Source organism: Eretmochelys imbricata, chromosome 6 (assembly GCF_965152235.1).
Source record: "Eretmochelys imbricata isolate rEreImb1 chromosome 6, rEreImb1.hap1, whole genome shotgun sequence".
NCBI lineage: Eukaryota > Metazoa > Chordata > Testudines > Cheloniidae > Eretmochelys > Eretmochelys imbricata.
This window is the reverse complement of record NC_135577.1, coordinates 79,751,475-79,776,957: the sequence shown is the minus strand read 5'-3', so window position 1 is coordinate 79,776,957 and position 25,483 is coordinate 79,751,475.

Below are 25,483 nucleotides of genomic sequence, written 5' to 3'. Positions count from 1 at the left end.
AGGGTGCAGGCTAGATATATGGCATAACAGACAAATTATTTAATTGCGTCAAGAAAGTGTGGTGATGTTTGTTTAAAGTAAAAAATTAGTTTTGCAGTAAAATTGATTAGTTGATGGTTTCTTGACTGTCACAGAAGCTGTTGGATACAAAGACAAAATTGCTTTGTTAAATCTTGTGGGAAGGAGGGAAATTCCTCTGAGAACAGAGAAAATACATGCAATGTAAATTTGGATTAGTCTTTCTGGTTTGTAAATCAATAAAACAGGGATGTGTGAAGAATAAACTAGATCATCTATCAAAACGGGTTTGTATTCCTATTTCTACCCCTCTCAGAAACATGTGTCTTTAGCATTCCAGTGCATAAAAGCCTCCTAGACAAAAGAACAGAAATGGAGTGTAGCTCAGTGCAGATGTATTGCCAATGACAAAAAGAAGTGAAGATGAGAATCTCAAGCTGCTTCCCAGAATCTCTAAACTAGATCATTCTAAAATTCCCAGGTGACAGCTGCTGTATATGAAGATAAATCTTCTCTATCTACAGTAATGAAGACTGTACTTTAGGCAGAATACTAATAAAGGACATAAGGAAGGAGGTATGTCTTAGCAGATTTGAAAAGAGGCAGAGCAAAAAAACAAATGCAGGTAAGAAACCATAATTATGTTCAAAACCTAAAGTATCCAGGAAGCTTGCTTCCCATTATCAGTAATCAGATCAGGTGTCTCAGATGCAACACAGTGAGAAAACGTTAATTTGGTTGTGTCATTCAATGAGTGGATCTGTAATGTTTTAACATCCAGAAGTGTTATATGGTGAATTTAATTAGATTACTTTCATTATTTTTTCAGAAATCCTTTTATCTGCTGAAACAATTCAAATAATTATTGCATTTTACCCCTTGATGCACAGAGTATGTGGCTGGTTACCCACCCCAGTCACAGAGTGAACTGTGTGACCAGGGAAAAGAAACAAGTTTAAGGACAAGGGGAACAGCAATGCCACATTGATATACTAGAGAACACTTGTCAGAAACACATTGCTACTTCTGAATTCTTGGAAAGTGGGGAGTCTGCATGGACCTAGCTTCCTGAATGCCACTGAGTGCAATGTACAATCAACAGAAAAGCATTCACTTGGCTCGAAGGATGCATACAGTTTTTTTCCACAAAGATTCACTGATACAAAGGCCTAGACTAAGATCCTATTCTGTGACAATGAAGAGCGAGTGAGTGTGACAATGAGGCTATTAAGAGGTAAAGGCCCACCTAGGGGACTGAATGACTCATGGGATTGGAAACTTGCTAGGGCGTCATTCACTGCTAAACCATTGGTTTGAATCCAACTAATTTCATAATGACAAAATGTTATCACCTGAAGTTGTTCAGTTGCCTGTGTGAAATGAGCTGTTACTTTAAATCCAGCTCCTAATGTAAAAGTTGCCCTCATCACAACTTTGCCACTTGCTAGCAAGGGGGCCCTTGGAATACTGCATTATTACCTAAGACCTGGAGATAGTCCCTCCAGGTCACAGGTATGGAACACAAGTTACACATTTTAGAGGGAAACACAATGCTTATGAAGGCAACGTGAGTCAGTGGACAGAAAGATGGAGTTAGAGTCAGGAGACCTGGATTCTTTACATTGCTTTGTGCAACTTATCTGCTGTGAAGTACTACATTTTGGTGCCTTGGTTTCCCCAACTGTAAAAATGAGGACAATGACTTACCTTCCTTGGCAAAGCACTTGGAGACCTATGAGTGAAAAACACCATTAAAGAGCTAAGTATCATTATTATGCAGTATATATTATGTCCTGTAGCTAAATAGGGGAACTTTAGTTTCAACTGCTGTCAGCCAACTGCCTTTTTATATGCTCAAATTTTTCTTATGGTTCTTTTCAAAATACAGTCACTACAGTGGATAAAGAAAAAGAAAAAGAGGGGAGGGAATGCATACATATGTGAAAAGACAGCAAATATAAATGTTAAGTGGGATGAGGATGGGGAAAGATAGAGAACCCTTCACTACTGAAGCACAGATTATAAATTAGTCCTATTATGCAGCAGAAAAGAATGATATGGTGGAAATCATTTTTGCCAGAAGTAAAAGCATAGACAAGTAAAATTTTATACTTTCCATCACCTCCATGGTTGAGGACTGCAAAGGAGTTGAGTAGTTTTGCATGCTCCTTTGAAATTTTTTATTTTTAAATCCTAGCTCAGGCTTAAAGCCTTTATTCAAATACAATTCCAAACACCCATAAAGACATACTGTTAAAACAGCCCCAAATGGTGATTTTATTTACTGTTTGATCACCTCCCATGTAACTGCTGATTTCTTTGTAACCATTATAACTGTAGCTGCCTGCATTCAAAGTGGTTCCCCAAGGACAACAAAGAGAGCCTGTAAATCCAAAGGCAACAGTGTGAAATGAAATATAAGTTTGCCCTTTTATGTGCTGCAGACAGATATACAAAATTTATTTTTAAGGTATCAATTAAATAAGCAGCTAGAATTTTCTCATAGTGACTAAATAACATCCTTAGACTGGTCAATGGTTGGTGACACAGCTAAAGTCACAGTGGTAAAATAATAGTGACTAAAAACTGATTGTGGTGGTAATAAAACAACTGATTACTTGGTAATTTTTGATTACCAAGTAAGCCATATGTACTGTACTCTGTGAATGAAACCGTTTGCAATGCCAATTTGTAAAACTAGAGTAAGAAATTAAATGTGCCGTTAAACACTTTCACAGAGAAAGCAGAAACAGTTCAACCTGCAGAAATGACAATGTTTACATAGGTCTCTTTTTGTCCTTTCCTTCCTGCTTTATCCATGTCTATAATAGAGCAAATCTCTTGTCAAGGCTGCTAAATAATCTAAGTAGTGGTAGATTTATTCATTAATATAATTATTAATTATTAATAATAATAATGTTTACATTACAGTAGTGCCTAGAGTTCCAATCAAGATTAAGGTCCTGTTGTGTTGGGTGTACAAGCATGGATCACCAGACAGTTTCTGCTTCAAAATGCTTTGTCCTATTAACAAAAGAAACAGTTTAAATAGCCCCAGAAAGTTTTTTTTTTAATTTAAATTAAGGGGACCTGATATTCAAACCTATTTGTATTGGTATTACACATGAATACTGAGTTGCTGAGAGTGCAGATGGTCACTTGAATGTCTAATTGTTCATTTTTGTGAGCAACTTGAAAATCAGACTCCAATGGTCTGATTATCTAAGATGCTGACTATCTACAACATTGAAGCGTATGGGACCTGTGGATGCAAACTTGCACATCAGAAAATCAGACCAGTAACATATATTTAAAATATCTTAAACGGTCAACATGAAACATACACATATATTTGCATTTGAATGGATGAGTCATAGAAAAGGAGGACTGGAAGGAAACTTCAGAGGTCATCTAGTCCATTCCCCCCAGGCTGAGACTGTACCATGTATACCTAGGCCATCCCTGACAGGTGTTTAACCTGTTCTTAAAACCCTCCAATTATGGGTATTCTACAATGTCCCTTGGAAGCCTATTCCAGTACTTAACTACCCTTATTATTAGAAAGTTTTATTAGAAAGTATTATTAGAAAGTTTTCTCTAATAGCTAACCTAACTCTCCCTTGCTTCAGATTACACTGATTATTTCTTGTCCTACCCTCATTGGACATATAGAACAATAATCTTAATAACCTCTTATTGGGTCCCCCCCCTCCATCTTCTTTTCTCAAGAATACAATTCCATTTGTAGTCAGAGACAATAAAGTACAGATCTTACAATATATGTCCTATCCTGAAAATAATTATACATTGTTCTCCAGCAGTATTTTAGCTGGCTAAAAGGTAAGGATCCTACATCATGTAATATTTCCCAAGCAAAACAGATACATACTAGCATTTAACAGATCTAAAAATCATAGTACTCAGGAAGACAGATATAGACAAGGCACATGGTTAAGGATAGAAAATGTCACAGAAAACATACCAACTTTCATGTATAGACAAACACTTAAAGTGATACAACCTCCCTAGAGCAAATGTTGCAGTTATAGCAGTATAAAGAACCAATATAGCTATTTCTTCATGGGAAGGTAAACAAGCTACACTTGTACAAGACAACTTTATACTGATAAACTGTGTCCACAGTTGGGGTTGTATTGGTACAACTATATTGGTAAAAAAATCACAGTCCCTAGACAAAATAGTTACACTGGTACAAAAACTGTGTATAGATCAAGCCTAAGTATCACTCTTTTATATATATATATATCCTGATTCTATTTGTTTACTTTATGGTCCGAGGTTACTTTATGATCACTTAAACATGTGCCTAACTTTTAAGCCAGCTTCAACAACACAGTACACTCATGCAGCAATTGTTTAAACAATGTTGTCATCTAACATTCATATTTAAAAAACTCATAGCAATGAATCAACATTGCTCCCCAGTAGAATGCAGACTTTGGGATGCTATCCATAGTAATGTTATCATCAGTAACTGATCCAATACATTCTCAATGGATCCATTAGAGTTTATCTCAGAATGTGCTATTCTATATGGTGGGGACCATTTTTTCAAAGACTGCATATCGGAAATATGTGCAGTTTTAATTAAACCAAATGTAAAAAACTTCTTTTTTATTTAGAATTGTTTGGAAGCCTGTACTACTTACGAAGTATATGAAGAGTGAATTTATAGGGAACATGGAATTCAGGATACAAGAAAAAGTCTACATATTATAGGAAAAACTTCAACTCACCCTACACACTTAACTGAATGGGAATGATCCAAATTAGAAGTTAAAGACATAGCAGTCTTGTCCTGATATTGATTTTCTTTGCAGTCTCTGAGTTTTTCTCTTTTCCAAATTTTTAAGAATTCTTTTGAGCCTCTCGTTGTCTGTTCAATATAACAACACCCACATCAGTGCCTTGGACAGCATCTTATGAGGATTTCAATATATCAAGGATTTGAAAGGAGTAAGGTGTTGAATGCAAATCATTTGCTGTTCTAAATTATTTCATGAAATTCAAAAACTAAAACAGACAATTTTTTTTCTTGAAAGCATCCCTAGCATATATTCTTGGCTTGGGTGAGCACGCAAGGGGGAGAGGAAAGGGCACAAAATATGTGAACTCACTTAAACACATGTATCCTTGCCAGAGTCCAGCTATACTATGGCTGGGGAATGCAGCCACTGTTCTTGCCATCTCTGTTAGTGGCACTAGTTGCCCCAAAGGATCATATTCTGGTCTATTCTCTGAACTGGCATACCACAGGAGTACACACTATATCAGTTTAAAGGATGGCAGTGCAGCCAGTGCAACATGGGCCCAGAGCATCCCGCCGTCAATGCAGGGCTCTGCCTTTAAGACAGTCTAGCCCTTGGGATTTAACATTTGCACAGCAGCGACTATGTACAGTTCTTTTGCTAAGATAAAGTTGTTTTGCTGATCTACAGTGATCTATTCAGTATCTGCCTCTTTCATCCAGGCTCAGAGCTGAAAGGGACATTAGTTATTAGGTGCAAAACACTCTGGAACCTGAAAGGGAAAAGAAGAGGGCCAAGGTGAAGGTAAAGTAATATTTCTCTGCATCAGTAACTGTAATAAAATTTTCCTTTTGCCTTTTCAGCTGCATATTACTGGCTGGTTCAAAGCTTCAACTAATGCTTAAAAGGAGGAGACTGTTGACTAATTTGCAACAATAAAAATATATTCCTAATGAACCTTGAAATGAGCCTTCTCACTGGAAACTGTTCCTATATCTGAAAAGATGTCCCTATAGTTCACACACCACTGCCTACGTTATATGGAACATAAACCAATGAAATCACTGAATAATTGATGCTGGAAGAGACCTACAGTAAATGGATTTCCAAAATGAGATTGTAGCATTGATTTTAATCATAATATCTCAATGAGGCTATTATTGCATTGTGGGCTTTAAGATATACCACTGCATGCTATATGTATGTCACTCCTCATCATAGGCAAAGTCATGAGGTCCTTTCTCAAGCAGAGCACTGGCCCTGATCCACTACTACCTTACTCCAGTTTTATGTGGGTGTAAATTCATTGATTTCAAATAACAAAAGTAATTTCCAGCTTTGAGTATGGATGAAAAAGACATATACTGGATAGATCACTGTGCGTGAGCAAAACAACCTTATCTTAGCAAAAGCCTTAGGACTAGATTGTATCTTAAAGGCATAGCAGGGAAGGTACATAGACATTGAGAACAAAGAGGTATATAAGGCATTGGCAGGGGAAATGTACATAAGGTTATGCCGAGTGGCAGCTCTGCCACACTTTAAATAAGTCCCTTCTGTGCCTGACCAGTTCTGCTGGTTTGTGCACAGGAGAAGCTGGGCCTTCCCTTACCTCATCCCTTAGACATGGCCTCAGTGCAATTACACCAGCCTAAAAATAAAGTTAGTCTGTAGTCTGTCAGGCCTATTATATTTGCCTGGGTTAGTCTAAATTAGGATCTCAACATTCGATCCTATAAGCATAAAATAAGTGTCAGTTATCTACCAACTATAAACATCTTCCTTCAGTAAATCAACACTCTGCAATATGTCTCGGCACGTTGTCTCTCACTCCACTCCATTCCCATTTATGTCACTCTAGCACTGTGCAGGGGGCAGAGACCTGACCTAAACAGCCTGTTGGGTATTCCCTTTGTGTAGAGGAATCAGCAAGTGGCATTACTGCCTCTGTGTCACTCAGTCATGGCTCCTAGAGTAGGATCATTCTACAGTGGAAGGGGTATGGCTCAAGTTCAGACCTCTTCCATGATAGATGCCAAAACACTGATCATACCCTTTTGCTCAAGAAGCCTGAAATTAATATATAGGTAAGAAAAGCTGTCACCTTTGAGGAACATAGACCCAGCTTAGCATTTTTCAAGTTGCCTGTTTGTTTATTGTTTTGTAGAGTACCTATTGCCTTTGCATCCAAGCACTGCAGTAAAATTTAGAGATTTCCTTTTGGAGTTGTTTTTTATGCCACCAGCATCCCGGTGGCTTCTGCATCCAGTCATGGCCAGAGTTTAAGCTATCATTACAAAATGTGTAGAGGGAGAACAGTTAGAGAATCCTAGAGAGCAGTACATTGCCAAAGCAAAGGGATTTGGTATCTGTATAGCTGTTTTTAATGCAAGAAACAGATTTGTTTTCAAATTTCCCTCTGGAACAGTGGTGGCCAAACCTTTTGGATAGGGCTACACAATGAGTATAAATCGAGGCCCTGGCTTTCAAAAGTCCCTGAGCTACTCCTTTTCCAACCTGACAGCTTGAAGGCTTTTTGTGAGCTTTTAGGCTTAGTTTTTGCCCATTGTGGGTCTTACACCACAATCCCTTTGGTGGTAAACACTGTAATGTTTCTGCTTTGTCCTGGGCCTGCATCCAGTTTTATTCCCAACTATCTAATGTACTTCAAGCTGACTTGGAGGGACCATTTCTGGGGTCCAGAGTGAAACTCGGTTTCTATGCTTATGCAATCCTTTGTCTTACCACTATCACAAACTACCTTGGTCTTGAAAATCCCACTAAAGGTACTAAATGTAATACTGCTTTTTGTGATGTGATCAGCTTTCAATTAAGAACTGTGAATCTAATAACAAACAACTAGTAAATTTCAGCTAACTCAGATCTTCCATTCATTTAAAAAAGGTTACTGAACAGAAAGTATTTAGCTCAAGCACAAGTTGTTGGGAAGAAAAATCACCGGTTGACATTTTGGGGCCTGTGTTATGCAGATTAGACGGTAGTAAAGGCAATAACATTTGGTCACTACCAATCTAGTCATACTGAACAAGGAAACTTGAAATAAAAGGCTCCATATCCCATTACAAATCTAACTAATCTAGCACAACTGAAAGCTTGTATTGAAATAAACAGTCAGTTATTACAAGTAACAATAAACTTGCCCTCTCTGGCAAAGGTCAAGTAACAAGCCTTCAGTTTCTTGCCTTGGTTTACCTTCCTTCTCCTAATATAGCTCTCTCTCTCCTTCTGTTTCTCTCACACACACAATTGGTAGAATTCCTTCTCATTCCCTCACAAACAGTCTGTCTGGTCAGACATTTGGTGATGATGTTGGTGTGACATTTTGGGGATCTCCCAGACCGATAAGGGGTTAGCTTCTCCCCAAGCACAAAGTCTCACCCTGGCTCTCTCCTTCCTACTGATTCCAAATCTGTCCTTCCTGAATTCTTAATTTTATCAGACACTTGGATTTCCCCCCTCTTGTTCCTCACCCCTGAAGGCATGAAATCAGATCCCCAGTTATCAGTTCACACTGGAGCACACACCCTCCACACAGTTTGCACACCAGAGATTTTGCTTAAGGTAAAAAAGAACAAAAATGGTATTTAATAGGAAAAACAGAGATTCAAAGATGAAATAGTAAGGAAGAGCAAACATAGACAAATTACGCAGAAAATAAACATAAAGCCACAGCTCAGGCTTTTACAGTTCTGTATTTGATAAAATCCCTTTTCTAATACAAGCTACATATTGCCTTTGCTCAGTTTTCCAGCATGTCCCATAACTGTAGGAGCAGATCCAGCTTCTTAGTCAACGTTTCCTGCCTAGAGGATGGCCCTCAGTTTTTGGATGAACATTTTCATTTCAAGTGTCCTTTTTTAAAGGCTTTTTATCCTTTTTTTTCCCTTTGATTTTTTTTTTTAAGTCTCCTGAGATGGTGTCATGTGGTTATTTGGAGTGGGGAGAATAATCCACAGTTTGTCTCAATGTCTTTCCATTAACTTTAATGGTCCATCATTGTTCTTTCCTAGGCTGGACAATGGATGGGTACTTAAAACTGGTTTCATGTAAACAACTAGTTTGGGAAGTGCCTCTCCCAGCCTGACTGGTCCCTGCCCTCCTGTGAAGTTGAACTGAAGTTGTGAGCACATTTTCTATATATACACAAATACATAAATTCATAACCTTGATCTATCTATCTATCTATCATCATGACTATCAAATTCAGAACATTACAAGCTTTCATAAAAAATACTTTTCTCAATGTATTTGGATAATACAATGACATAATATACAATCCCTTGATTTAACCATTTATGTTTGCATTTTAAACCTTCTGTTCTCCCCTTGGGGCATCTGGACTCTGACTGTAACAGTTGGGAAGAATAGCATTCACCGTCACTTCCCATAATCCAAGTAGAATGGCCTTCATTCTTGGCTGGCTAGCTGGCTGACGGACAATCAGTCATAGTGAGACTGAAAGAAATCACTTGACTCATTCCCAACTTACTGCCCTAGCATGCAGTGGGGTGGTTGTAAAATTGGAGTGGCATTCTTCTTCAGTTGTTCCAAAGTCTTTTTAGATGGTCTGGAGGGGTCATCACTTTACACAGTGCACTTAAGTTCCGTTCAGACATCCCACATCTTTGGTTTAGAACAAGATGATAGTGTTATGCTCTCATTCTGAACTTTATCCTTTATTTCATTACCTGTGAAACCCCATCACAGGCTCGAAAGGGTTTAAATATGGTTATTCACAATTATTATACCTGTACCATAATTAATTAGTTGCTTCTCAGACAGAGAGGCAATAATAAGAGGCATGAGGTGATATCTTAATGGACACCTGGAGAGAGATCAATCTGAGGGGAGGAACCATAAGGAGCAGAGAGACTTCTTTCAAGGAGTATGAGCCAAAGATTGCAGGAGAACAGATACCTGAGGAATACTCAGTTTGAGGGGCCAGTGCTCAATACCAGAGCTGGAGAGAAGACTCCAGAGTAGCTGAGACAGAGTAATGAAGAGAGAGCTCAGAGGAAGGGCTGATTTGTTGAGACACTTTGGATGTTGGAGTGAACTTGTGTTACTCCAAAATATGTCAGACTTAGACCCTTCTTGTTGGAGAGCTGAAACATTCACAAAGGCACATGGCCTACCAGAGGTGCTAGAGTGGAAGAACCCCTGCAATGCTGTGTCCTGGCAGGAGCGGGTGCCCTGGAAGTGAGTGTGCTCCATGACAGTCCTCATGGCTCTAATCTTTCTCAGATTAGTAGAGATTTCCTAACAAGGATTTATTTAAAAATACTTTGTATCCTCATTCTCATTATAAGTTTTCTGGGCATATTCAGGTTGTCAATGAAGAGAGAGAGCCTATCATTTGAGCAGCATAAATCTCATAAGCTTTGAAACAGTTTGTTTGCCAGACTACTTTGCTTGATTAATTGTTCCCTGCAAACCACCCCCCCCCACACACATTACCACCACCACCACTTTCCTGGGCAGACATTGCACAGAATATTGAGCATTTTCTCTTTTTCTTGCTGCTGGTCTTTCATGCCTCTCTTGTTCTTGCCTTAATCACCTCTTTGGTTCAGAGGCAAGGGTGTATTTTGAGAAAAAAGTTTTTACACAAGTCTCTCATGAGTCCTCCACTCAGTAACTAAGAGGGATGATTTTGTCAGTCCTTCCTGTTTTGGATTTTTAACATGAAAACCATTCTCATCTAGCTGCACAGGTGAATTGACTTTTCTTTACAACAGGGAAAAAGAGTCTTATGTAAAAACTGCATGCATGTACATTCTGTGCAAAAATAGTATAACCTTTTCTCTTTGAACAGTGTCTTAAGAATGCTACCAGGAAGACAATTAATGTGAAAAATGAATGTTTTATACACTAAGAAATGAGAGACTTTTTGAATATCAGCCTCATTAAATTCTCATTATTTACAGATGAAGCAGTTTGAATTACCCTTGTGGGTTTTTTTTTTTTTTTTTTTTTGCTTTTCTGTTTCTTCCATTATTCTTATCGGCAGCATTTTTTGTCATTTTAAGTGCTCAAATTATACTAAGTATTTAATTATTTTGACAGCTCATAGCAAAATATATGTGTTGACTGGGAAGCAAGTTGAATAATATGAACCATTACCTAGGCGGTAGCAGGAAAAGCATCACAACTAAAGAAAATCTAGTAAAAGGGGGGAAAGGAGAATTTTAGAGAAATTTCTGTAGAGAATTTAGCCAATCTCTTATATACAGTGGGATACATTATAAGTCAAATCGGTGACAAAAAATGTTGCATAGCATTTCTGAGTGAGAGGGTAGAGAAAGGAAAAAATAAATGTCCTTGTTGCTCTCATTGTTTTTCACTGATGTGAGTATGAATGCCATAAAAGAAAAACACAAAACTCAAGAGTTAGTCTTTTTCTGAAGAAATGCACTGTGCAATAGCAACAGACACTTTCAGAGCCTAAATGGGATTGAGGCCTGTCAAGGTTCCTCCCCCACTCTGAACTCTAGGGTACAGATGTGGGGACCTGCATGAAAAACCTCCTAAGCTTATCTTTACCAGCTTAGGTCAAAACTTCCCCAAGGTACAAAATATTCCACCCGTTGTCCTTGGACTGGCCGCTACCACCACCAAACTAATACTGGTTACTGGAGAAGAGCTGTTTGGACGCGTCTTTCCCCCCAAAATACTTCCCAAAACCTTGCACCCCACTTCCTGGACAAGGTTTGGTAAAAAGCCTCACCAATTTGCCTAGGTGACTACAGACCCAGACCCTTGGATCTTAAGAACAATGAACAATCCTCCCAACACTTGCACCACCCCTTTCCTGGGAAATGTTGGATAAAAAGCCTCACCAATTTGCATAGGTGACCACAGACCCAAACCCTTGGATCTGAGAACAATGAAAAAGCATTCAGTTTTTTACAAGAAGACTTTTAATAAAAAATAGAAGTAAATAGAAATAAAGAAATCTCCCCTGTAAAATCAGGATGGTAGATATCTTACAGGGTAATTAGATTCAAAAACATAGATAACCCCTCTAGGCAAAACCTTAAGTTACAAAAAAGATACACAGACAGAAATAGTTATTCTATTCAGCACAATTCTTTTCTCAGCCATTTAAAGAAATCATAATCTAACACATACCTAGCTAGATTACTTACTAAAAATTCTAAGACTCCATTCCTGGTCTATCCCCGGCCAAGACGACTACAGACAGACACAGACCCTTTGTTTCTCTCCCTCCTCCCAGCTTTTGAAAGTATCTTGTCTCCTCATTGGTCATTTTGATCAGGTGCCAGCGAGGTTACCTTTAGCTTCTTAACCCTTTACAGGTGAGAGGAGCTTTCCCCTGGCCAGGAGGAATTTCAAAGGGGTTTACCCTTCCCTTTATATTTATGACACGCCCCCCAAATCTCAGCTAGGGTGAAACACTGGCTGGGATTTCTTCCTGGAGCTCTAGGAAAACAGAGTTAATAAGACATATGCATCTCTAAATATACTACCAAGTACATAAAGACTAACAATATTTTCCACATCTCAAGGACGATTTTAACCAGTTGACTCTGGGAAACTTTCACGGGAGAGTGCATCAGCCACTTTGTTAGAAGCTCCTGAGATGTGTTGGATGTCGAAATCAAAATCTTGGAGAGCTAAACTCCACCGAAGAAGTTTTTTGTTAGTTTCCTTGACGGTGTGAAGCCACTTCAGTGCAGCATGGTCGGTTTGCAGGTGGAAACGCCGTCCCCAAACATATGGGCGTAGCTTTTCCAGAGCATAGACAATGGCGTAACATTCTTTTTCAGTGACTGACCAGTTGCTTTCCCTCTCAGACAGTTTTTTGCTGAGAAACACTACAGGGTGGAATTCTTGATCAGGGCCTTTCTGCATTAAAACTGCTCCCACACCACGCTCGGACGCATCTGTGGTTACTAGGAACGGTTTGTCAAAGTCTGGGGCCCTTAGTACAGGGTCAGACATGAGTGTCGCTTTAAGCTTGTTAAAGGCCTTCTGACACTTTTCGGTCCACTGAACAGCATTTGGCTGTTTCTTTTTGGTTAGGTCTGTCAGTGGGGCAGCGATTTGGCTGTAGTGCGGTACAAATCGTCTGTAATAACCGGCCAAGCCTAAGAAGGATTGAACCTGTTTCTTTGACTTTGGGACAGGCCACTTTTGGATAGCATCCACTTTGGCCTGTAGGGGGCTGATAGTTCCTTGACCCACCTGGTGTCCAAGGTAAGTCACTCTGTTTAGGCCTATTTGACACTTCTTAGCCTTAACAGTTAGTCCTACCTCCCTTATGCGCTCAAGGACTTTTTGTAGATGTTCCAGGTGGTCTGCCCAGGAATCCGAAAATATGGCCACGTCGTCAAGGTAGGCGACTGCATATTCTCCTAATCCCGCTAGGAGACCATCTACAAGTCTTTGGAAAGTGGCGGGTGCATTTCGCAGCCCGAAAGGGAGTACATTAAATTCATACAGCCCGAGATGTGTGATGAAGGCTGACCTTTCCTTGGCAGATTCATCTAGTGGTACCTGCCAGTACCCCTTGGTTAAGTCCAAGGTAGAGATGAACTGGGCCCGTCCCAGTTTCTCTAATAGTTCATCTGTGCGTGGCATTGGATAGTTGTCTGGGCGAGTTACAGCATTTAGCTTACGGTAGTCCACGCAAAAACGTATTTCCCCATCTGGTTTGGGAACTAGAACCACTGGAGATGCCCATGCACTTTCAGAGGGGCGGATTACACCCATCTGTAACATATCCTGGATCTCCCGTTCTATAGCAGTTTTAGCTTGAGGAGACACCCGGTAAGGTTGGACCCTAATTGGGTGAGCATTACCTGTGTCAATGGAGTGGTATGTCCGTTCAGTCAGTCCTGGGGTGGCTGAGAATGTTGGCGCGTAGCTAGTGCACAGCTCCTGGATCTGCTGTCGCTGCATACGCCCAAGGGTCATGGAGAGGTTCACCTCTTCCACCCCACCAGCACTTTTCCCTTCGTAGGAGACACCTTCAGGCCACTCAGCGTCGTCTCCTCCCTGGGCTGTAAACTGACAAACCTTTAATTCTCTGGAATAAAAGGGATTTAGAGAATTAATATGGTACACCTTAGGCTTCCGGTTGGAGGTGGGGAATGCTATGAGATAATTAACAGTTCCCAGGCACTCCTGGACCGTGAATGGCCCTTCCCACGATGCTTCCATTTTATGGGCCTGAAGCGCCCTTAAGACCATGACCTGGTCTCCTACTTTGAAGGAACGCTCTCTGGCATGTTTATCATACCAGGCTTTTTGCTCTTTTTGAGCATCCTGTAAGTTTTCTTTAGCAAGGGCTAAAGAGGTTCGGAGGGTGTTTTGTAGGTTGGTTATAAAGTCCAGAATGTTAGTTCCTGGAGAAGGTGTAAATCCCTCCCATTGCTGCTTCACCAACTGCAATGGCCCCTTAACCTCACGGCCATATTCAAGTTCAAATGGGGAAAACCCTAAACTGGGATGTGGTACAGCTCTGTAGGCAAAGAGCAACTGCTGCAACACTAGGTCCCAATCATTGGAGTGCTCATTTACAAATTTACGTATCATGGCCCCCAAAGTTCCATTAAACTTCTCCACCATGCCATTTGTTTGATGGTGGTAAGGAGTGGCAACCAAGTGATTTACCCCATGAGCTTCCCAAAGGTTTTTCATAGTTCCTGCCAGGAAATTAGTCCCTGCATCTGTGAGGATGTCAGAGGGCCAACCTACCCTGGCAAAAATGTCTGCTAGTGCCTGGCACACACTTTTAGCCCTGGTGTTGCTTAGAGCTACTGTTTCCGGCCATCGGGTGGCAAAATCCATGAAAGTCAGTATGTACTGCTTTCCTCTGGGTGTCTTTTTTGGAAAAGGACCCAGAATATCCACAGCTACTCGCTGAAATGGAACTTCAATGATGGGGAGTGGCTGGAGAGGGGCTTTGACCTGGTCTTGGGGTTTTCCCACTCTTTGGCACACCTCACAAGACTGGACATAGGTAGAAACATCCTTGCCCATTCCCTCCCAGTGGAATGATCCCCCCAAACGGTCTTTGGTCCTGTTCATCCCAGCATGGCCACTAGGGTGATCATGGGCTAAGCTCAAGAGCTTGGCCCGGTATTTAGTTGGAACTACCAACTGTCTCTGAGGATGCCAGTCTTCCTGGTGTCCACCAGAAAGAGTTTCCTTGTATAAAAGTCCTCTTTCTACAACAAACCTGGATCGATTAGAAGAGCTGAGAGGCGGTGGGTTGCTCCGTGCCGCCGTCCAAGCTCTCTGGAGGCTTTCATCTGCTTCCTGTTCGGTCTGGAACTGTTCCCTTGATGCTGGGGACATCAGTTCCTCATTGGATTGTGGACCTAGGCTTGGTCCCTCTGGAAGCAATACAGGGGATGGAGCTGTTTCTGTTGACTGTGAACCGCTCTCCGCTGGTGCACTATGTTGGGATTCAGGCTCCGGCTGAGCCTCTTGTGTAGGGTTATCGGCTGCTGCCAGTTCAGGTTCAGTGGGGCCCTCTGGTGTTGAGGTTGCAAGTACTGGATTCAGTGCTGGCACGGGGTCTGGTGTTGGTTGTTTGGCTGGTTCCGGTTCTGGGACTGGTTCCGTCTGGGTCTCTGGGACTGGATCCACTACTGCTGTTGCAGACATTGGCCTGGGGTCCGGGTCCATCACCTCTGACTGGGTCCTGATAGAAGTTTCCGGAACAGAGCTAGGCCTCACGGCTTGTTTAGCCTGGCTGCGGGTGACCATTCCCACCCTCTTGGCCTGCTTCACATGATTGGCCAAGTCTTCCCCCAACAGCATGGGGATGGGATAATCATCATAGACTGCAAAAGTCCACATTCCTGACCAGCCCTTGTTCTGGACAGGCAACTTGGCTGTAGGCAAATTGAAAGAGTTGGACTTGAAGGGTTGAATCGTCACTTGGATCTCTGGGTTGATTAAATTGGGGTCCACTAAGGAAGCATGGATAGCTGACACTTGTGCTCCGGTGTCCCTCCACGCGGTGACCTTCTTCCCGCCCACACTCACAGTTTCCCTCCGCTCCAAGGGTATCTGGGAGGTATCTGGGCCTGTGGACCTCTGGTGTGATTCCGGTGCAATGAACTGTAATCTGTTGGGGTTCTTGGGGCAGTTGGCCTTTACATGCCCCAGCTCGTTACATTTAAAACATCGTCCAGCTGACGGGTCACTGGGGCGAGGAGGGTTGCTGGAGAACGGGGTGGTGGGACGATAAGGGGTCTGGAGGGTTCTTTGGGAGGTAGGTGGGGCTTTGGGCGGCCCCCGGTAATAGGGTGTGGTCTGGGGTGGTCCCTTCTGGTCTCCGCTCCAACTGCGACCAGTTTTCTTCTTCTCTGCCACCTCCACCCATCTGGCTCCAATCTCTCCTGCCTCAATTACAGTTTTGGGTTTCCCATCTAGGATGTATCTTTCTATTTCCTCAGGAACACCCTCTAAGAATTGTTCCATTTGCATTAGGAAGGGCAAATTTACTGGAGATTCAACACTTGCTCCTGATATCCAGGTATCCCAATGTTTCACAATGCGGTAGGCATGTCGGGTAAATGACATGTCTGGTTTCCACCTTAGGGCTCTGAACCTCCGACGAGACTGCTCGGGTGTTATCCCCATTCTGACTCTCGCCTTGGATTTAAACAGTTCATACTTGTTCATGTGTTCTTTAGGCATTTCAGCTGCCACCTCAGCTAAGGGTCCACTGAGCTGCGGCCTCAGCTCTACCATGTATTGGTCAGTAGAGATGTTGTACCCAAGGCAGGCCCTTTCGAAGTTTTCTAGGAAGGCCTCAGTATCATCGCCTGCCTTGTAGGTGGGGAACTTTCTGGGATGGGAAGTGGTACTTGGAGAAGGATTACTAGGGTTTGTTGGGATATTCTGCTGAGCCTTTATCTTCTCCATCTCCTCCACATACTTCCTCTCTTTTTCCTTCTCCTCCAGTTCTTTGCCCCTCGCTTCCATAGCTCTCCTGTGAGCAGCCGCTTGGTGTTGTTCTGCCTCCCTTTCTTGTTCCTTCTTCAGCCGCATGAGTTCTATCTGTCTTTCATGTTCCCTTTGTCTTTCCTCAGCCTGAAATTTGGCTAATTCGAGCTGTAGTCGAGCCGCGGATTTTGCCATTCTAACCTCTCTGTTTTTAACTAACTTTACACCCGAGGTTTAGAAATAAACAAACAAAACTTGGCTGTAAAATTTTGCTGTGCTGGAATAGAATACCTATTCTCTGATAGTAATTGTCAGCCTACAGAAAAAGACAATTCCCTTGTCTCTGCTCTGGGCCCAAATTAAAGCAAAAAGCCTCCAACTACTTGGAAACCTGCTTACCCAGCCCAAAGAAAAAAAAATTCCTTTTCAAACCTGTGCTCCTTGTAAAACAAAAAAATCAAAATCCTAAAAAAAAAACCCTGCCACTTTTGTCTCCAGGCAAATGGGTAGAGCACACCCCCCCTATTTACTTTTAGGAAGAAAAGAAAAAAAAAAACTCTGGGTTGGAAGACTGTGAATTTCCCTGCAGGAGTTAAGTACCCTGCCTCCAGGCAAAGAAAACCTGCAATTCACAAAGATAATCCCCTTTTGTCTCTGCTTGGCCACAAAGCAGAGAAAAACCAAGCTGCTTTCAGTTTCAAAGCTGCTTTCTGGACTTCCTTTCCACAGGGAAAAAAAAAATTCCTTTTTAAAATCTGTATTTCTAGTTCAAAAAATCTCAACTGGATCTCAGAATGATTTCAGGTTAATCCCACCACTATGCCACCATGTCAAGGTTCCTCCCCCACTCTGAACTCTAGGGTACAGATGTGGGGACCTGCATGAAAAACCTCCTAAGCTTATCTTTACCAGCTTAGGTCAAAACTTCCCCAAGGTACAAAATATTCCACCGTTGTCCTTGGACTGGCCGCTACCACCACCAAACTAATACTGGTTACTGGGGAAGAGCTGTTTGGACGCATCTTTCCCCCCAAAATACTTCCCAAAACCTTGCACCCCACTTCCTGGACAAGGTTTGGTAAAAAGCCTCACCAATTTGCCTAGGTGACTACAGACCCAGACCCTTGGATCTTAAGAACAATGAACAATCCTCCCAACACTTGCACCCCTCCTTTCCTGGGAAATGTTGGATAAAAAGCCTCACCAATTTGCATAGGTGACCACAACCCAAACCCTTGGATCTGAGAACAATGAAAAAGCATTCAGTTTTTTACAAGAAGACTTTTAATAAAAAATAGAAGTAAATAGAAATAAAGAAATCTCCCCTGTAAAATCAGGATGGTAGATATCTTACAGGGTAATTAGATTCAAAAACATAGATAACCCCTCTAGGCAAAACCTTAAGTTACAAAAAAGATACACAGACAGAAATAGTTATTCTATTCAGCACAATTCTTTTCTCAGCCATTTAAAGAAATCATAATCTAACACATACCTAGCTAGATTACTTACTAAAAGTTCTAAGACTCCATTCCTGGTCTATCCCCGGCCAAGACGTCTACAGACAGACCCAGACCCTTTGTTTCTCTCCCTCCTCCCAGCTTTTGAAAGTATCTTGTCTCCCCATTGGTCATTTTGATCAGGTGCCAGCGAGGTTACCTTTAGCTTCTTAACCCTTTACAGGTGAGAGGAGCTTTCCCCTGGCCAGGAGGGATTTCAAAGGGGTTTACCCTTCCCTTTATATTTATGACAAGGCCTAAAATTTATGACAACCAGGTTTTATAAGATCAAAAAATAAGATAAACGTTTCCCAGGGGTGATCCCACCCTCATGCCCCAGACTTTACCACCTAATTTTTAATTCTAGTGACTTTTTCTTTCTGGAGTCACATTCTGTGGAATTGTTTTTAACACAATCATTTCAGAACCATGTTAGAGTCTGATCCAAAGCCACTGAATCCAATGAGAGCATTTCGGGTTTGGATCAGGCTCTAAGTGCATGTGATCATGAAATTGAAACATATTTGTCTATTGTCACTGTCCTAGCAAAGTAAACAAACTGCATTCTGCAACTCATAAAAAGGAAGATTCTGATCTTTCAGTGGCTAGCAGACCTTTGACCCATATAGGATCCCACTGACACCAATAAGACTAAGTTTTAAAACTCTCTTTTAATAATAAAATAATTTTATTTATCTGTTATCTTAATTTTAAATCTGTTTCCCCTAACACTGGGACCAATATTTATTCAGCAAAGCTCTCCATGCAATCACATATTCATGCCCTGTATTTTGTGTATATATATATTTGTATATATTGTGTAGCAGTAAAAAATAACAAACCCATTGAGACACCACAATAAAACAAGACTATACTCCATAAATGGAAAATATGTACTAGACATTTGAAATATAGGAATACAAATATAATTAGCAAAAGTAGCTTGAACAATTAATGCTATCCATAATTACAATATGCAAACAAAGAAACCATGGGGGAACAATTGCACAATAATGAGTTTTTAGTACTGATTGCAAATTCTTATCTGAAGTAGTGAGAATGCAGCTATCATAAATAAAAAGAGTTACATAGCAGGGGTGGAATTGTCTAATGACTTTAGAAACGCTTGCATTATTAAGTGAACACACACAAACAAAACACTACCAAAAGTAACATTAAGGGCCAGATGCTGATCTCAGTTATACCTGTGCTCATTTTTATTGTTAAGATTTATTACTTGTTTCTGCTAACACAAAAAATTTGCCCTAATAAGCCTACAATCTAAATAAGGCTACATTTATGCTACAAATTAGGCTTGTGATTCCAAGTATGTATACATACTCAAACTAGCTCAATAAGAGCTAACATGAGTGTAGCAGGAGAGGCGGTGTAACAACTTAGACATGCCATGTACAAACCCCCATGAACCCTGTCAGTATGTACTTGGCAGAGGCTCAGCCATGTCACCACTGCCTATGCCACCACAGCTACACTATTCAGAGTAACAGCCGTGTTAGTCTGTATTCGCAAAAAGAAAAGGAGTACTTGTGGCACCTTAGAGACTAGCCAATTTATTTGAGCATAAGCTTTCGTGAGCTACAGCATCCGATGAAGTGAGCTGTAGCTCACAAAAGCTTATGCTCAAATAAATTGGTTAGTCTCTAAGGTGCCACAAGTACTCCTTTTCTTTTAGCTACACTATTGTTATACACATAAGGGATGTGAGTTGGGAATCACACCCTCTAGCTTGTAGTGTAGACAGAGCCCAATACAATGCAAATAAAGAGCTGGAATAGTGGAAAGGGAAACAACAAACAAGTAGGATAATCAGGTATCAATTGGCCACTTCCTGATACTAAAAGGTGCTAATGCTATGATGTTTATTTGAGCCATGATTAACTTACTACTTATTATGGAGGTAATCTTAAGTAAGGAGACTCAAATGATGAGTTGCACAGTGCGCTTAATGCAAATATTCAACCTCTTGTGTATGAAAAAATACAGCACAACATCTCCAAAACTGTAGAACTTCTTGAGTATAGAATGAATTTTATGAGAATATACAAGTAAATATGTTAATTAGTTTAGGAGTTAAAATTAATTTTAAATGGTCCCTTTAAGAAATGTAACATTTGGTTTCAGAGCTCTCTGTTATACTTAATGAACTCCCTAATGGAATAACAAACACAACTTCCCTTAAAATTTACATTTGAACTCTTGTCTATATGCTACATTTGAAGGAAGTATTTTAGGATTAATGGTCACTTCTCTGCCCAGACCCCAAATTCTTCATAGCTGAAAGTTATTTCTTTGGCAGAAACTGAATAATGCTGTTTTACCACAGAGAATTCCAGGGAGAACTGTCCTTTCAAAATGGCTGCTAACTCCACCCATTGTTCACAGGGGAACTGAGGCCAACACATTCCGAAAAAACTGACCTCCTCACAGGAAAAATCACAAACAAAAACTAATTTAAGCAGATAAATTGTTTTCAATGAATAAACTGACCACCTGCAATAATATATTTTAATATATTAATATATTAATAATTTCTATATTACATAAATATATTATATATATTAAATATTCTATATTAAATATATAAATTCTATAATTCCTATAATAATTTCTAGTCATTATGGCCCATCCTGCCAATGAGCATGTGTTAGAGTCTCCAAATTGGCATTTATACTGTAAATGAGCAGTTAATGTTTGTGTCAGTAATCCGTAGATTATACAACAGATGTCTGTTTCTATGTCCATCTCCTATGCATGTAATGCTTCCTGATATGATCTGCAAGTCCACCAGCTTCTCTTCATTAGGCTCTGGTCCTATCATATGTACATGCTCAATGTTGCCCCATGAATAATCCTAAACAAATGCATAAAGTTGAACACGTGTGTTTTCAGGATTGATCCTGAAATTTCTCCTGAAGATCTTCCTCTACAATGATGTCTACAACACAAGTAATTATGACATTGTTGCAGGAAAATTTTACTATTATAGTTAATTGGTAGCTGTCATGGCAGAGGTGGGTCTTCAGGAGAAATAATGAAGAGATAATAGTGGCTTGTGAACCAGCACATGTAAGGCATTTGACCACAAAGTGGACTGTAGATGTTAGAATCTGGTGTTAATGATCTAATTTAAACCACACAGCTCTGCCTTAGTCTTTTATTTGCAGCATATATCATCAGTAAAACCATCTCAGTGGTGCTGGATAATGAATGGATTTTTGACACAGAAGACTTTACCTGATTGGCTTTGGTACAGTACACAATCTTTAACATGTGGGCCACCGGCAGGACAGACCAGAATGGCTGAAAATGATTATAGTGTCAAGATTAGAACTGGTCACATTATTCATGGGAAACAACATACGGTCAGTGTGTCTATTGAAATTAGCTTAGTTTTCTTCTGGTTTGCTTATGAAAAGGCCACAATTTTTTGAATGTGTTTGTTTTTTGACAATGAGCATAATTCAACCTATGGAATGATCATACACTGTTCTTTGTGAGTATTAATTTGAAGATGCACTATTCCCAATATGTAATTGGTCATTTAAGTCATGTTATTTCTGTTTTGTCACTGAAGGGAGGTTGTGGAAAGAAGAGGATATTAATGGATAAGAATGACAACAGTGTGTTTAGCTTCTCATTCTCTAGCTTCGTACATTCTCTTGCAAACTTCACTTCCAAATCCACAAAACCAATGGGCCAGATTCACAAGCTGGGTTCCCTCGAGTGATGCAAAGGGGCTATAACTCAGTAACAAATCCCCAGAAAATAATTCCCTGCTGTTACATCTATGTTGCTGGTGGGCCCTGCCACTTAGTGCACCCTCTTTCAGCATTGAGGGCAAATCAGGAAGGGAGGGGGACATTTCACAAATAAGAAGAAGCATGTTGGAGGTAGAGAAAGGGCAGAGCTCCATCACAGCAATCCTCTATGGACCCTAAACCCACACAAGAGCTTAAAGTAGCAATGTATGACAGCTGGACGGACATTTCCAGCTAAAATTTACACATTCACACACACACACATTCATACACTTGTATAAAAATACACCTATAGGGTATGTTTGAATAAAATCTTTCCCCCAAACATTTGTGTGATGAAACAGCACTCAATTCGGGTGGTTAAAAATTTCAACCTTTGCAGCAAAGTGAACTAAAAATATTTAAACAATCAGAATTCCACTAAATGTTTGCAGAAAATTTTCTAACATCAAGCCTTAGGCATGTTCTATTTGGTAACACATAAGGAGCAGCTGATGGTTCATTTGAAATTGCAAACATTGCAGTCTGGGAAAACAATTCTAGTTCTATAGTCTGGATTATCATAGAATCATAGTATATCAGGGTTGGAAGGGACCTCAGGAGGTCATCTAGTCCAACCCCCTGCTCAAAGCAGGACCAATCCCCACCTAAATCATCCCAGCCAGGGCTTTGTCAAACCTGACCTTAAAAATATCTAAGGAAGGAGATTCCACCACCTCCCTAGGTAACACATTCCAGTGTTTCACCACCCTCCTAGAGAAAAAGTGTTTCCTAATATCCAACCTAAACCTCCCTCACTGCAACTTGAGACCATTACTCCTTGTTCTGTCATCAGCTACCACTGAGAACAGTCTAGATTATGTGTATGTGTGTGTGTGTGTGTTTATTTTTCTTTCCAAGATTACTGCTAGTCAGGGGTGGATTAACTCTCCTGTGGGCCCAGGGCTATTACATTTTGTATAATATTAACTCTCCTGTGGGGCCCTGTAGAGAGGCTAGCCGGAGCTCGTCTCTCTCTGGGGTGGCAGGGAACCACACCGCCTCACTCCCTTTGGGAATAGCTCTTGCGGGAAATTAGTCTGGCTGTGGGAGTCTTCCACTACGGCCTTAGTGTGAGTACAAATAAACACAGTGAGCCCAGGCCCTGGGTCAGGGTTGCAGGGGGGCACTCAGGCCCTCAGGCAGGGTTGCAGGGGAGACACAGGCCCTCCCACTCCACTGCGTCCCAGCCCGGGGCCCTAGTAGTGGTAGAAGACCCGCTGCTGAGCCAGTGGGGATCCTGGCCGCAACACACTGACATGGGTTCTGGCAGTGCTGCAGCCAAACTAGGGCTACTTCCAGACTCTCCCACTTGAGGTACCTGGGTCAGGGTGGTGTCCTCAGGGGAATCCAGCACCATGGGTTCCTTGGGATAGTTGGCCAGGGGTAGACTTGGCAACTCCATCTGGTAGCTGGTGCGGAGCAGGCTCGGCAACTCCTCTGGGTAGCTGGCAGGTCGGGCCAGTCCTCAGGTCTTCCGCAGGCTGCTGGGCTTTTCCACTCGTGAGCTAGGCTGGAGGCGTCTGGGCTTCCCGGCAGCTGCTTTCCCAGTAAGCCCTGAGGTCGGGCCTTTATACTTCTGGGGCAATGCTTGACCCTCTGGGGGGCAGGCTCAGAGCTCCCTGGCTCCGCCCACTCTAGTGTCCGGAGGGGTCATCTCTCTCCGGGGTGACAGGGAATCACACTGCCTCACTACACCCCCCCTCCCTCTAGTCTAGCTCCCGCTAATCAGAGCCAGGCTCTTCCATCCCTCCTTGGCGGGACAGGAAGTTGGCATTCACATGGTCTTTGCCAGCTCTATTCCGGGTGGTGAAAGCATAGGGCTGTAACTCCAGGTACCAGCGCAGTAGTCTAGTGTTGTTGTTCTTTATTCTTGTTAACTACTGAAGTGGGTCATGGTCCATGACTAGTGTAAATAGGGTCCCGAGGAGGTAGTACCGCAGGGCGTCACAGGCCCATTTCACCGCGAGTGCTTCTTTCTCTATTACCGCATAGTTCTTCTCACGGGGGAATAATTTCTGGCTAAGATATAAGACCAGGTGGTTTTCTCCATCGATTTCTTGGGACAGGACGGCCCCAAGCTCAACCTCCAAGGCATCCATGTGGAGGATAAAGTCACGGTCGAAGTCCGGGCTATTTAGGACCGGCTCCCCACAGAGGCACTTCTTGAGTGTCTGGAAGGTGTCTTCACATTCTTGGATCCACATCACATGCCAGGGGCTGTCCTTAGTCAAAAGTCCCATCAAGGGGGCTGAGATGGAAGCGAACTGGGGGATGTATTGCCGATAGTAGCTGGCGAGCCTCAGGAATCATCGCACTTGGCGTTTCGTGGTGGGTGGTGGGCAGGCCACCAGTGCTTGAACCTTCCCCACAAGGGGCTTCACTCGTCCTCCCCCGATGGTGTATGCGAGGTCTGTTGCCTCTTGCCACCCAATGCGACACTTCTTTGGATTGGCCGTTAGTCCCACCTTTCGCAGGGATCTCAGGACCACGGCTACGTGTTCCAGGTGGTCCTCCCACTGGCGGCTGTAGACTACGATGTCATCCAAATACGCCGCTGCATAGTCTTGATGGGACTGTAGAAGGTGATCCTTTAGATGTTGGAACATCGCTGGGGCCCCATGGAGGCCGAAGGGCATCCAGATAAATTGGTAAAGTCCCGTTGGGGTGGCGAACGCTGTCTTCTCCTTAGAGATCGGGTCAAGTGGGATCTGCCAGTACCCCTTTCTGAGGTCAAGCGTGGTGATGAAATGGCCTCCCCTGGGTGATCAAGCAGTTCATCCACACGGGGCCTGGGATATGCATCGAACTTCAAGACCTTGTTGACCCCCCCGGAAGTCTATACAGAAGTGCCGTGTTCCATCAGGCTTGGGTACCAAGACCACCAGACTGCGCCACTCACTCTGCAATGGCTCAATGACTCCTAGGGCTAGCCTGGCCTGTACTTCCTCTTTGACCTCCTGCCGCATTCAGTGTGGCAGTGGCCTGGTCATCTCCTGGCTTATCTTCCCTGGTTTGATCTGGATGGCATGATGGACCAGGGTCATGTAACCGGGTAGGACCGTAAAGGTAACACCAATATAACCCAGGATAGGTTCCTGGGTTAGTGGTTCTGTTGTGTGGTGTGTGGTTGCTGGTGAGTATTTGCTTCAGGTTGGGGGGCTGTCTGTAAGCAAGGACTGGCCTGTCTCCCAAGATCTGTGAGAGTGATGGGTCGTCCTTCAGGATAGGTTGTAGATCCTTGATGATGCGCTGGAGAGGTTTTAGTTGGGGGCTGAAAGCCTGCAAGAGACACTGGGCCTGCACCAGTTGGTGAATGTGTCACCAAGCTGGGGGCCTGCAGGGTCCTCTGTCAGGGGCGTGTGGGGACCCAACTCTGGTTCCAGTGTGTAAGGGTTAATTAATAGGCTCTCCCACTCCCGCCATGGTT